Genomic DNA, 11,575 nt, shown 5'->3' with positions numbered 1-11,575 from the left:
AGCCGCCAAGACCACATAACACTGGTGTTGAAATACCTACATTGGCTCCCAGTATGTTTCTGAGAGCAATTCAAAGTGTTGGTGCTGACCTTTAAAGCCCTAAATGGCCTCAGTCCAGTATACCTGAAAGAGCGTCTCTACCCCCATCGTTCTGCCCAGACACTGAGGTCCAGCGCCAAGGGCCTTCTGGCGGTTCCCTCACTGCGAGAAGCCAAGTTACAGGGAACCAGGCAGACGGCCTTCTCGATAGTGGCACCCGCCCTGTGGAACACCCTCCTTCCAGATGTCAAGGAAAAAACAACTACCAGACTTTTAGAAGATATCTGAAGGCAGCCCTGTTCAGGGAATCTTTTAATGTTTGATGCACTATTGTATTTTAATATTCTGTTGGAAGCCACCCAGAGTGGTTGGGGAAATTCTGTTCTCACAGTGGCCAACCAAATGCCTGTGGGAAACCCACAAGCAGGACCCAGGCAGGAAAGTACTCTCCCTTCCTGTGGTTTCTAGCAACTGGTATTTCTAGCAACTGATATTCCAGTTGTGGAGGCAGAACATAGCCATCCAAGCTAGTAGCCATTGATAGCCTTGTCCTCCATGAATTTGTCTAATCCTCTTTTAAATCCATCCAAGTTGGCGGCCCTCACTTCCTCCTGTGGAAGTGAGTTCCATAGTTTAACTATGTACTGTGTGAGGAAGTGCTTTATTTTATCTGCCCTGAATCTTTCTGAATCACTCTGTAATTACGGCATTAGCCTCCATTTATTTTTATTTTTTATTCTGCCCTTCCAAAGGAGCTCAGCGCAGTGTATAGACATTCTCTCCTAATTCTGGCCTTGCAAGGTAGGTTAAGTTGAAGGAAGATTATTATTATTATTATTATTAGTAGTAGTAGTAGTAGTAGTAGTACCATCATCATTTATTTAGCTGTGTGTGTGTGTGTGTGTGTGTGTGTGTGTGTGTGTGTGTGTGTGTGTGTGTTTGTAGACACATTTATTCTACAATTCTGTGGTTGTAAGTCTGGGCGTACACTGATATGGGGTGGTTAGTACTATCACAGAATACCAGAGAGAGGGAAAGATTGGGCAATTGTTTCATAATTGGAACACTGAAGTCACAAATTAAGCATGTAATTGCCGTACTAAGTAATTATGCAAAGGTTAAGTTACTGGAATGTGCCAAGAAGGAAATGAAAGTACCCAAGTGGCACAGTGCTAGTAAGTCATAATGTATATTTTAAAAATGGCTGTAGTGACATGAGTGTTACCCTTATTGCACAGCAGAGACTTAGTAGCAATGGAACTTGGGGATTCCTTCTATCAGACTTGGATATAGTCATTTAATCTGGCCCAGTCAGCTTTCTGCTTTACATTTCCCCTTGTTTCTTCTGATTTGTTTTTTTTAATTCTGAAATTTAAAATTAAATTCTGATTTATTTATTTATTTATTTATTTATTTAAAAGCGTGGGGTGTTAAATATTTTTTGTCTGGGTGCCATCCTAAAAAAAAAAAAAGTTTAAAAGTCTGGGTGTTTTATTTATGACTCATCCAGACCTATGGCTTTACATTTGTAATTAGAGATTCTGTAGTACTGTAGAAGGAAAAGCTGAAGTTGCAAAACCAGTCTCTTTGTGAAGTTAATGACCTTTAGCCACATCTGCTAAGTATATTTTTACATGACTAAAGAGTTGGCCAAGTACAGGTGTGTGGCCATAGGAAGGACTGGCTAGTTCTGCTTCCAGAAGCAGGGAGCAAGCCATTCCCTCTCACCTAGCCAGAGGCCATGTCAAAGCAGGTGTAGGAGAACAGCCTGCTATGCTCTCCTCTGGAGATGGGAAATGCAGAGGCTTGCCTTGTTCTCTGCTGAAACCACAGCAATGACCTTGTGAAGCCCCCTAGGAATCTCATGGGGGAGCAAAATCTGTTGGGTTGCTAATGCTGGGAACCCTTTCATCTTATGCTGTGTGTGTGTGGTAAATAAAACTATACATCACAAAGACACCACAGGCTCTGGTAACCTCCGTACCAAAGAAACCAAGCGCAAAGCACCCCTTGAATTTCTCACTGCACTGAGAGTGGGGTGTGTTGTGCACAACAATATTAAGCATATTCAATGGGGAGAGAAGCAGTACCATTCAGCTGGAAGCAAAGGCAACAGTGCTGATAAACGTCAGAGGATGTTGCCTTTGAGCAAGCTTGAGCAAGCCTATGGAATGCATGGCCACAGGATATTTCTGGGTGAAGTAGCTTAGCAGGATTAAATATGCATCTGAACAACTAGATCAAACCATTTCAAAGAATACTGGCTGTCTTGCTTATGGGCATGCACCAATTTCCTGATAAATCATTTCCTTTCTTCAGTCTGTATTTCTGGATTCAGGCAGAAGATGCATTGTGACTGTTTAAGAATAAAGGGATCACTTTGTCTGCAGACAAGCACTTCTCTCTTCCAGCCTTGTTTTGTGTGTTTTGTGAGAGTCCCTCTCACAAGCACCTGTGCCCTTAATTATACACTTCTTTGCAATTATATGTTACTTCCAGTGAAAAAAGAGTTAATTATAGTAACCCAGATAGTAATAACTTCCCACATTAAAGCAGTTATTAAATTACTTTGATGACAGTGTGCTGCTACCCAGTGAATTGGCACCATTACAAGAATAAAGCTTTAAACCTTTTTTAAACAAAACAGAGTAAGAGATAACAACTGTAATGGTGATGCCTCGGTTTTCTTGCTCAGAGCTTCCTGCACAGCAGCTCCAGAACGAAACCTTCTGCACCAAACACTCCTGATCTCAGATTCACAATAAGCCAAAACGGTTGAGCAGTTCAGGGGAGAAAAGCAGATCATCTCTAACTTCCATGGGGAGAGCCAGCCTTTCTCAACCTGGGGCCTTCCAAATCTTTTGAACTACAGCTCCCATGATCCCTCACCATTAGCCATGCTGGCTGAGGCTGATGGGGACTTGTGGCCCCGAACATTCAGAGCACACCACGTTGGCAAGGCTTACAGAAGACACACAGGTGACGACTGAGTCACAACTAACACATACAATAAAATGAAGAAGAAGAAGAAGAGTTTGGATTTGATATCCCGCTTTATCACTACCCTAAGGAGTCTCAAAGCAGCTAACATTCTCCTTTCCCTTCCTCCCCCACAACAAACGCTCTGTGAGGTGAGTGGGGCTGAGAGACTTCAGAGAAGTGTGACTAGCCCAAGGTCACCCAGCAGCTGCATGTAAAGGAGCGGGGATGCGAACCCGGTTCACCAGATTACGAGTCTACCGCTCTTAACCACTACACCACACTGGCTCTGTTGTCATTCACAATAGCCATTGCCTCGTATAACTTGAGGGGATCCAAGGGCGCATGGCTGTTGCATCCTCCTCATGCTGCCCTCCCTGAGCCAGCCCCGGTTTTCTGATGCACCCTATGGAAGCTAGAGATGATCTGTTTTTCTCCCCTGAACTGGTCCCAGTTCCCAGGATTCTTTACAGGAAGCTGTTTAAAGTGCTTTAAATAAATAGTTAGGAAGGGGGCACAATATCAGGCAGTTTTCTGTATAGTCTATGTGCGCCACAGCTCTGTCCTCTTAACACTTCCCCTCAGCTTCTGCTGCTGCCTTGGCCACTTCACTGTCGGGAGCTAGATCACCTCCCTCTCCTCCTGCACTTCCCAGAGAAGAGGGAGACAGTATAGATTTAGAACAGTGGTTTGCAGAAGGTTCAGAGGCTGCAAAGTGGAGAAGCTGGGAAATACTGGGAGAGGAGCAGGAAGAAGGAGGAGGAGGAGAAGAAGAAGAAGAAGAAGAAGAAGAAGAAGAAGAAGAAGAAGAAGAAGAAGAAGAAGAAGAAGACCACTGGGGAGAGACATTACTGCAAGAGAGGCACTTTTCAAAGGCCCTCTCTGCGAATATTGAATAAAAGACTTGGTAACAACTCTTCTTGTTTATCAAATTCTTGACTGCGCACTGTGGGAGGGATGCTATTCCCTGAAGCCTGACATTCACCCTGTCTGATAACATTGCCAGCAATGCAGCCACATGGGGCTGTGGTGGGTGGACAATGCAGAGGTGAGTAGTGCCTGTTAGAAGATGCATGTGTTGAGCCTGAGCTAGGCAGGTTTTATGGCTCAGTGTGGGTTCATTGCACTTCTGGCTTCAAGCACAATGGCCTGCTTCTTCTGCTAATGTGCTCTTTTGTGTGTGTTATGGGTTCCTGAAGAAGATAGTAGTCTTAAAACACCTGTGAGTGTTGGTCACACTTGTACCTGTCATAGGCATGGCAAGCCATCTCCACCCCCTCTCCTGGCCTTGTTAGTTTGTACACTGAAATAGTGGCATTACTGCTCCTGCCAGCTCCAGCACACCCCCACCACTGGTGTCTGAAGCCGAGTACACATAACATTAGCCACCACCTGTAGGTATCTTGCAGTTCCTTGAGAAATATTGCTGTTTTCCTTCAAACCATTTCCCATCCTGTTTGAAAACATAAGCTGCCCTTAAGCTGGGGGGGGTAATCAGATAATTGTGTGTACAGCAGCATAAAATGTGACTTGAACCGCAGCAGAGGGAAATGACCTTGCTGCATTTTAGGCCACAAATCTGCACATGCCCTTTGTTTTTCTACCATAACAACAGGTCTACAAATGCTGTGTTGTGTTCAAGGCGGCATTCTGCAATTCCACAGGTGTGCTTGGAGCGCCCTCTATTGGTTCCCGTTTGCAGAGTAAATTGATTTCATTGTGCACAGATTTTCCAGCTTCGAGTCTGTTGTTGTCGTTGCTTGTTGTTCCTTGGCTTTGTAGCTCAGAATTCAAATCAACAGGAAGTTCATAACCAGCCTGCGTCTTTAGAGCACGACGTAACCTCCGCTCTCCTCTATGCTTATGCGGACTGGATTGGCACAAGCAGGTTTATTTGATAAATGAAGTACATAAATGCAGGAAGCCGGCAGTAGCCTTTGAAGTACTTTTCTAGGGCCAAGCTAGATTTGACGTGGGAGATCTACGATGTAGGATCTCCCACCGTTTTTTAAACAACTGGAAAGGTTGTCACATGGCATTTTGTAGTGGTAATGTAAAGGTAAAGGGACCCCTGACCATTAGGTCCAGTCGTGACCGACTCTGGGGTTGCGGCACTCATCTCACTTTATTGGCAGAGGGAGCTGGCATACAGCTTCCGGGTCACGTGGCCAGCATGACTAAGCCGCTTCTGGCGAACCAGAGCAGCGCCCGGAAACACCGTTTACCTTCCCGCCAGAGCGGTACCTATTTATCTACTTGCACTTTGACATGCTTTCAAACTGCTAGGTTGGCAGGAGCAGAGACTGAACGACGGGAGCTCACCCCATCGTGGGGATTCGAACTGCCGACCTTCTGATCGGCAAGCCCTAGGCTCTGTGGTTTAACCCACAGCGCCACCCGCGTCCCCCTTTGTAGTAGTAGATATGGATAAAAGGGCAATCGTCGTGGGTGGGCTAGTTGTATTTCTCAAATTGCACAAGAGGATGTATGTTGCTGTAGTTATGTGCTGAACTTACGGTCAATAGGGAGACCTGGGTGCAAATTACTGGTTGGGCATGAAGTTCACTGGGTGACCCTGAGGCAGTCGCTGCCTCTCAGTCTGCTTGTTTCATAGAATTGCTATGAGGGAGGAAATGGAATAATCCAGTGAAGACAGGCTTGAGCTCCATGGAGAAAGGCTGGGGGAAGAAATGTCTATGATGATTTTTAAAAACAGTTTGCTAAGTTGCCAATGAATTCTGCACTATCTAATGCACACAGGAAAAATAACAATACAAAAGCACTAATGAGATTGTTGTGCTTGGCTGGTGCAAGAAAGAAGCCGGGAGCTGATAAAATGTTATTTAATAAAATGATTATCAAGAATTGTGGATGCTACAGTATATATATTAAAATCTGATTTACAGAAACTATTTTTAAAGGGTGTTACTTATGGCCCCAGCAACAAAGGTGTACAACGGCCTACTATGTTTCTCAAAGTTTAGCATGCCATCAGTCATAAATAAAAGTAAACAGTTTAACCCACTTTTGTTTATGATTGCCACACATTCTGGCAATGGAATGGTTAACTGAAGGAGCTGCACTCTCTTCTGTCAGGACCACCGGTTACAGAGATATTTATTATGGTATTTTTGTTTAACAAGAAAGGGGGTGGGAGAGTGGGAAGTTGGTTAATACTTGAGAAAAACAGTTGGCAAGGATATAATCAGGCAGGAAACAGGAAATGATGTCACTAGGTAACAAACAGGAAGCAATGATTATAATACAATGAGATCTCCTTGCTTTGGGTTGAAGCTTAAGGGGGGAGGGGAATTCCCTACCACCAAGAAGGTGCAGTTTTGGTTCCAACTATTTCAGCTTGAGTGTTTTATTTTCTGGGAAGAACATAGAAAAATGCTTACTTAGCATAATTTGTTAGAAATTAACCTATAAACCTAAAATATTAGATTTCCATGCCAACATACTGCAAAATTCCATACTAAGTCCCTGTTATGGATGGGGATATTAACTGAGAGGTTTTCTTTCCCCAAAAACTTTTTATTGATTATTTTTGTTACATACGAGGAGACACCAAAAAAACAAAACAAAATGCAAAACAGGTCAGCAACAGGAGCAATACAGAGTTGCAGAATCAAAAAATAACAGCAAACTAGAGGTTTTCAAGAGCAAAGAATGTTGAATGCTTTCGCCATAATAAATGTTTTACGTTGTGATCCAATACCTATACATATCTAAGAGTAAATCCTTCAGACATCTATAGGATTGCACTGTTAGACTTTTGTTTGTTTTTGTTTCTGTTTGTACAGAAATTATGAATGGACACTTCTTGGAATGTGAATTCTAGTGGAAAGTGGAATGCTGCCTTTGTTAGCCTTATTTTGAAAATTATACTTAAAATAATAAAGATGCAAATGAATGGTAGTCTTGAGAAAATATCACAGATATGTGCTAAGATCTGTGAGGCAAATTTCTCCCCAGCTCCAAATACAGAGAGCTGGTGTTACTGATACACATCGGAATTCATGTCTGGTAGAAGACTGGTCCTTAAATTAAATCTGAAACAAAATTTCTGCCCTAGCACAACAGGTCCATTAAAAAAAAACCAACAAAAACAAAACTTCAGACTTTATGTGGTTTGAAAATACATTGAAAAGTGTGGGATGGATGAATGAGTGATGGGAAGATGTGTAAATACCATGCAAGCAAATCAGGATGAATGCAAATTGAATGCTCATTGTCGCATAACACAACTGCCTTTCCCCAACAAATCAGAACAAACACTCAGTAAAGACCAGACATAGTCTAAGCTTTGTGCAAGTAACTTAGGCTGAATGCTGAATAAACAGGTTGTCTGGAGAAGCCTATAGTTCCTTTCCTCTTTGGAGGAAATGTTTCCTCCTCTGTCTGGAGACTCGGTGGGTGTGCTGTGTAATCTGGGATCTTATACCCTCAGCAGGCCTATCTGACACTCAGCTCCCTGGGAGATGGGGGGAAATCTTTTTTGAGAGAGACAGATGCTTTTAGAGGCAAAATGTGGCTTTGTGATTCCTGACTGATCAAACCTCCAGGACAGGGCTTGCTAGTGTAACTTGATTTGGGCCTAGCGTTTGGAGGTATTGGTTTTGAAAGCTGGCCCTTCTAAGTATTTTGCCAATTACCAATGACAAAAGGGGGCAAGATAGGAATTTTCTGTTGGCGGTTGATCCTTAACAGTCACCACTTACCTAAACAAACACTTAATAGCAGCGTCCAACACTTATCTGCACTCCTGGTATTGATGTGGACCTCAGTTGCGCTCACTGTATTGATGTGGAAGTGCTGCCGTGCAAAAGGTGGGTGGGTGGACAACAAGACCCTCCTGGCCAGGGCTGCCTATCGATGGGGTAAAATGAGTAGTACTAACTTCAAGGGGCTGGTTTTATTGATCAGTTCAAAGGGATGTTTTGTGTGTGGTGTACACAATTGCCTTAGGCAGAAGCAGAAACAGATGGTTGTTTTAGGAAACAAACCCTGACCCACGCCCTGTGGCTTTTTCGCTGTAAGAGCAAAGACCAAAACAAAAGACACCAGTGAAGCTGGGGAACTGAGCAACATTGTTGGGAAGGTCGGGATGGAGCGATGAAGGCGTGAGTTCCTCTTGGAATGGACATGCAGAGCAACACATTTCCACACAGTAGAATCACAGAACTGTAGAGCTGGAAGGAGTCACGGGTGTCATCTAGTTCAGCCCCTTGTAGTGCTGAAATGCTCAAGGTCGGGATCAAACCCACAACCCTCATGCCATACCGACTGAGCTATCCCAGATGTCATCTGATGTAATCATGCTGGGGTTGACAGTTAGTTGGGTTGTCCTGCCCATCTGTCATCTTTGTCACCCTGCAGAGGTGGGGCCAAATAAGGATCTGGCCTGCAAAGCCAAAATGGTTCCTTACCTGTGGTCCAGAAGACCTGTTTATTGATCATTCATTTTTATTTGTTTGAGGAGAGGTTATATAATGTTGCATCAAACGCAAAGAAATCAATGGTCATAACTAACTTAAGAGTATAGATTTCGGTGGATCTGCTCTAGGTACAATTTGATCAAATACAACCATAATAAAATTAAGAGCTCTCAGGACAAATATATTTTATTTGCATCAGTGTTTTCCGCTCAGACTCTCCAGAAAGGCTGCATATGAAACAACAACCTGCAGCGATGAAAATAGAGTTTAGCAAAGAGCTATACACTTATTCAGAGCTAGGGTTTGGATTACGAGCAGGTGAGTGATATATGGCCATTGTACAATGGCATTGTCTACTGCAGACATGGCCAAACTTGGCCCTCGAGCTGTTTTGGACTTCAGCTCCCATCTTCCCTAGCTAACAGGACCAGTGGTCAGGGGTGATGGGAACTATAGTCCCAAAACAACTGGAGGGCCAAGTTTGGCCATGTCTACAGTAGACAATGCCATTGTACAATGCACACCATCCTACATCCTTTCACTTATGGCCATATATCACTCACCTGAACTTCAACTCATGACCAAATAATCCTGCAATTCATTTTCTGTGGATTACTTAAAAGAAAGAAAGAAAGCCTTGAGCTGTCCCTTCAGTTTAGCTAAGAATTATCCCATATGAAGGTTTTACTGTACAGTGGTACCTCGGGTTAAGAACTTAATTCGTTCTGGAGGTCCGTTCTTAACCTGAAACTGTTCTTAACCTGAGGTACCACTTTAGCTAATGGGGCCTCCCGCTGCCGCTGCACAATTTCTGTTCTCATCCTGAACCTGAGGTACTATTTCTGGGTTAGCGGAGTCTGTAACCTGAGGTACCACTGTACTAGCAACCTTTGGAGGTTTGGGAGAAAAGTCAGGGATGTCTCATCCTGCAGTTGGATGTGTACAGGTTCTCTCATATGGTTCACTTTAAAGCAATAATACTTTACATTCTTTTTCTTTAATCTCCTTAGGAGTTCATGCTTAGTTGGTAGTGGTATATATAGTTTGTTTTGGAGCTCTTGTTTGTTTCACAGAATACAGATTCACATATAAATCCTTTTTCGTCTGGGTTCAATGGACATAGTTCTCAGCCCTGTCCTTCCTTGATATGATTTTGTGCTTTGTCTTGAGACTCAGAAGCCAGATTTGGGTCTCCGTCCTGTTTGCTAAGCCGTGGAGAGAGCTCCCTGACTATTTTGTTGTTTAGCTGTTTTTTGTTTGAAGCTGGACTCTCTCTTTCTCTGTATGTAATCCGTGCGTTCAATTAAGAGAAGCATCTGTTGGGTTTATTTCACATTGCCAAGGAAGGGCTGCAAATCAGCAGCATCTGCTCTGCTTTTTGTCAATGGCTTGTTTTTCATAATTTGCTCTGCAGGGTGAGTGTTTGGGGAAGGGAGGGATCTTTTCGCTTCTCCCATCTTTATTATTGTTTGCCTCAAATGGTAGTCAAGGAGACTGATTAGGATTTTCGGCTGATTTTACTAAGCAAAGAATAAAAGAGGCAAACGGAGTTTTTAAGAAGGTAAACAAAACTGTGTATCATTAAAAATAAGGGCAAAATAAGGACTGCTCATTAATAGTTATGACTTGTTTAATGATGTGTTATGAATTATAGGCAGGATTCACCTAATGAACCCCATCGGAGGACAGCCCTAACCTTAATCCTGCCACCCTTGCCACCCCTTCTCTGGTGTGGGGGGGTCAGGAGAACCCCAGAGCAACACACAGGGGGAGGATCACTCCATTTCGCCAGCTGATATGCTTACACAGAGAGAATGTTTGTTAATAGTGTGACGTTGAACTCCACCCTCTGGGTTTGCAATTTCAAGTTGTTTTGAAGAAAGATTTTGTTTGAGAAGAGACAATGCACAGCAACCCACATAACAAAATACTTGGATTTAAACTCATTCCATTCCATTGGCTTCATGGGCTTCAGTTCAAGTACCGCAGCATAACTGAGCTGCAGCTCAGGTAGATATGCTTAACATTTGTCTTACTTTAAGGGCAGTAAAAACTGTCGTAAACCTATCGCTAATTAGCCAACATCCTGAAATTTTTATGAGTAACAAGTTAGCAGTGCCTTTGCCACTCATGATCGGCGTGAAGACGATCATGCTGTATTATTTACTACTACTGAGAAACATCTAGAAACGGGGAGCTAAAACCACCAGCAGCAGCAGCATTAAACCCCAGGACACTTTCCCTTGCCATTTCTGCCAAGGCATGATTATCAAGTCCTATAAGCAGTAGAGGCAGCCCTGTAATAAATATAATAAATAATAATAATAATAATAATAATAATAATAATAATAATAATAATAATAATTTATTTATGCACCTCCCATCTGGCTGGGTTTCCCCAGCCACTCTGGGTGGCTTCCAACAAAGTATTAAAATACAGTAGTCTGTTAAACATTAAAAGCTTCCCTAAAGAGGGCTGCCTTCAGATGTCTTCTAAAAGTCTGGTAGTTGTTCTTCTCTTTGACATCTGGAAGGAGGGTGTTCCACAGGGCGGGTACCACTACTGAGAAGGCCCTCTGCCTGGTTCCCTGCAACTTGGCTTCTCACAGTGAGCGAACCAGGCAGAAGGCCCTCGGTGCTGGACCTCAGTGTCCGGGCTGAATGATGGGGGTGGAGACGCTACTTCAGGTATACTGGACCGAAGCAGTTTATGTGCAGGGTGGAAGGTGCAGGGTGCTACTTGGTTGACGCTGACCCATGATAGGGCCTTCTCACGGCAGTTCCCATTTGGGGAATGCCCTCCCTGCTGAGGTGCATCTATTTCAGAAGGAATTTTAAAACAATCCTGTTTAGCCAGGCACCTGATGGGTGAAGAACACTTTTCCTAATAACCTTGACATTATTAGCTGTGGAAGTACGGTATGTTATTGTGTTACAGGTTTTTAGATGTTTTGAAGATGTTTCCACTGTATTGTTTTATCACTGATGTTGCACTGCCCTGCGCTCTTTTGGGAGGAAATATACAAATTTAATAATTAAATACATTATTATTTGGGGAAGCAGAAATCTGGACGTGTGCCCGGATCTGTAATAAACAATGCTGTGACCTAACACTG

The sequence above is a fragment of the Podarcis melisellensis genome (genome assembly GCF_964234715.1).
Source record: "Podarcis melisellensis genome assembly, chromosome: 1".
Lineage (NCBI taxonomy): Eukaryota > Metazoa > Chordata > Lepidosauria > Squamata > Lacertidae > Podarcis > Podarcis melisellensis.
This window is presented reverse-complemented; position numbering follows the sequence as displayed.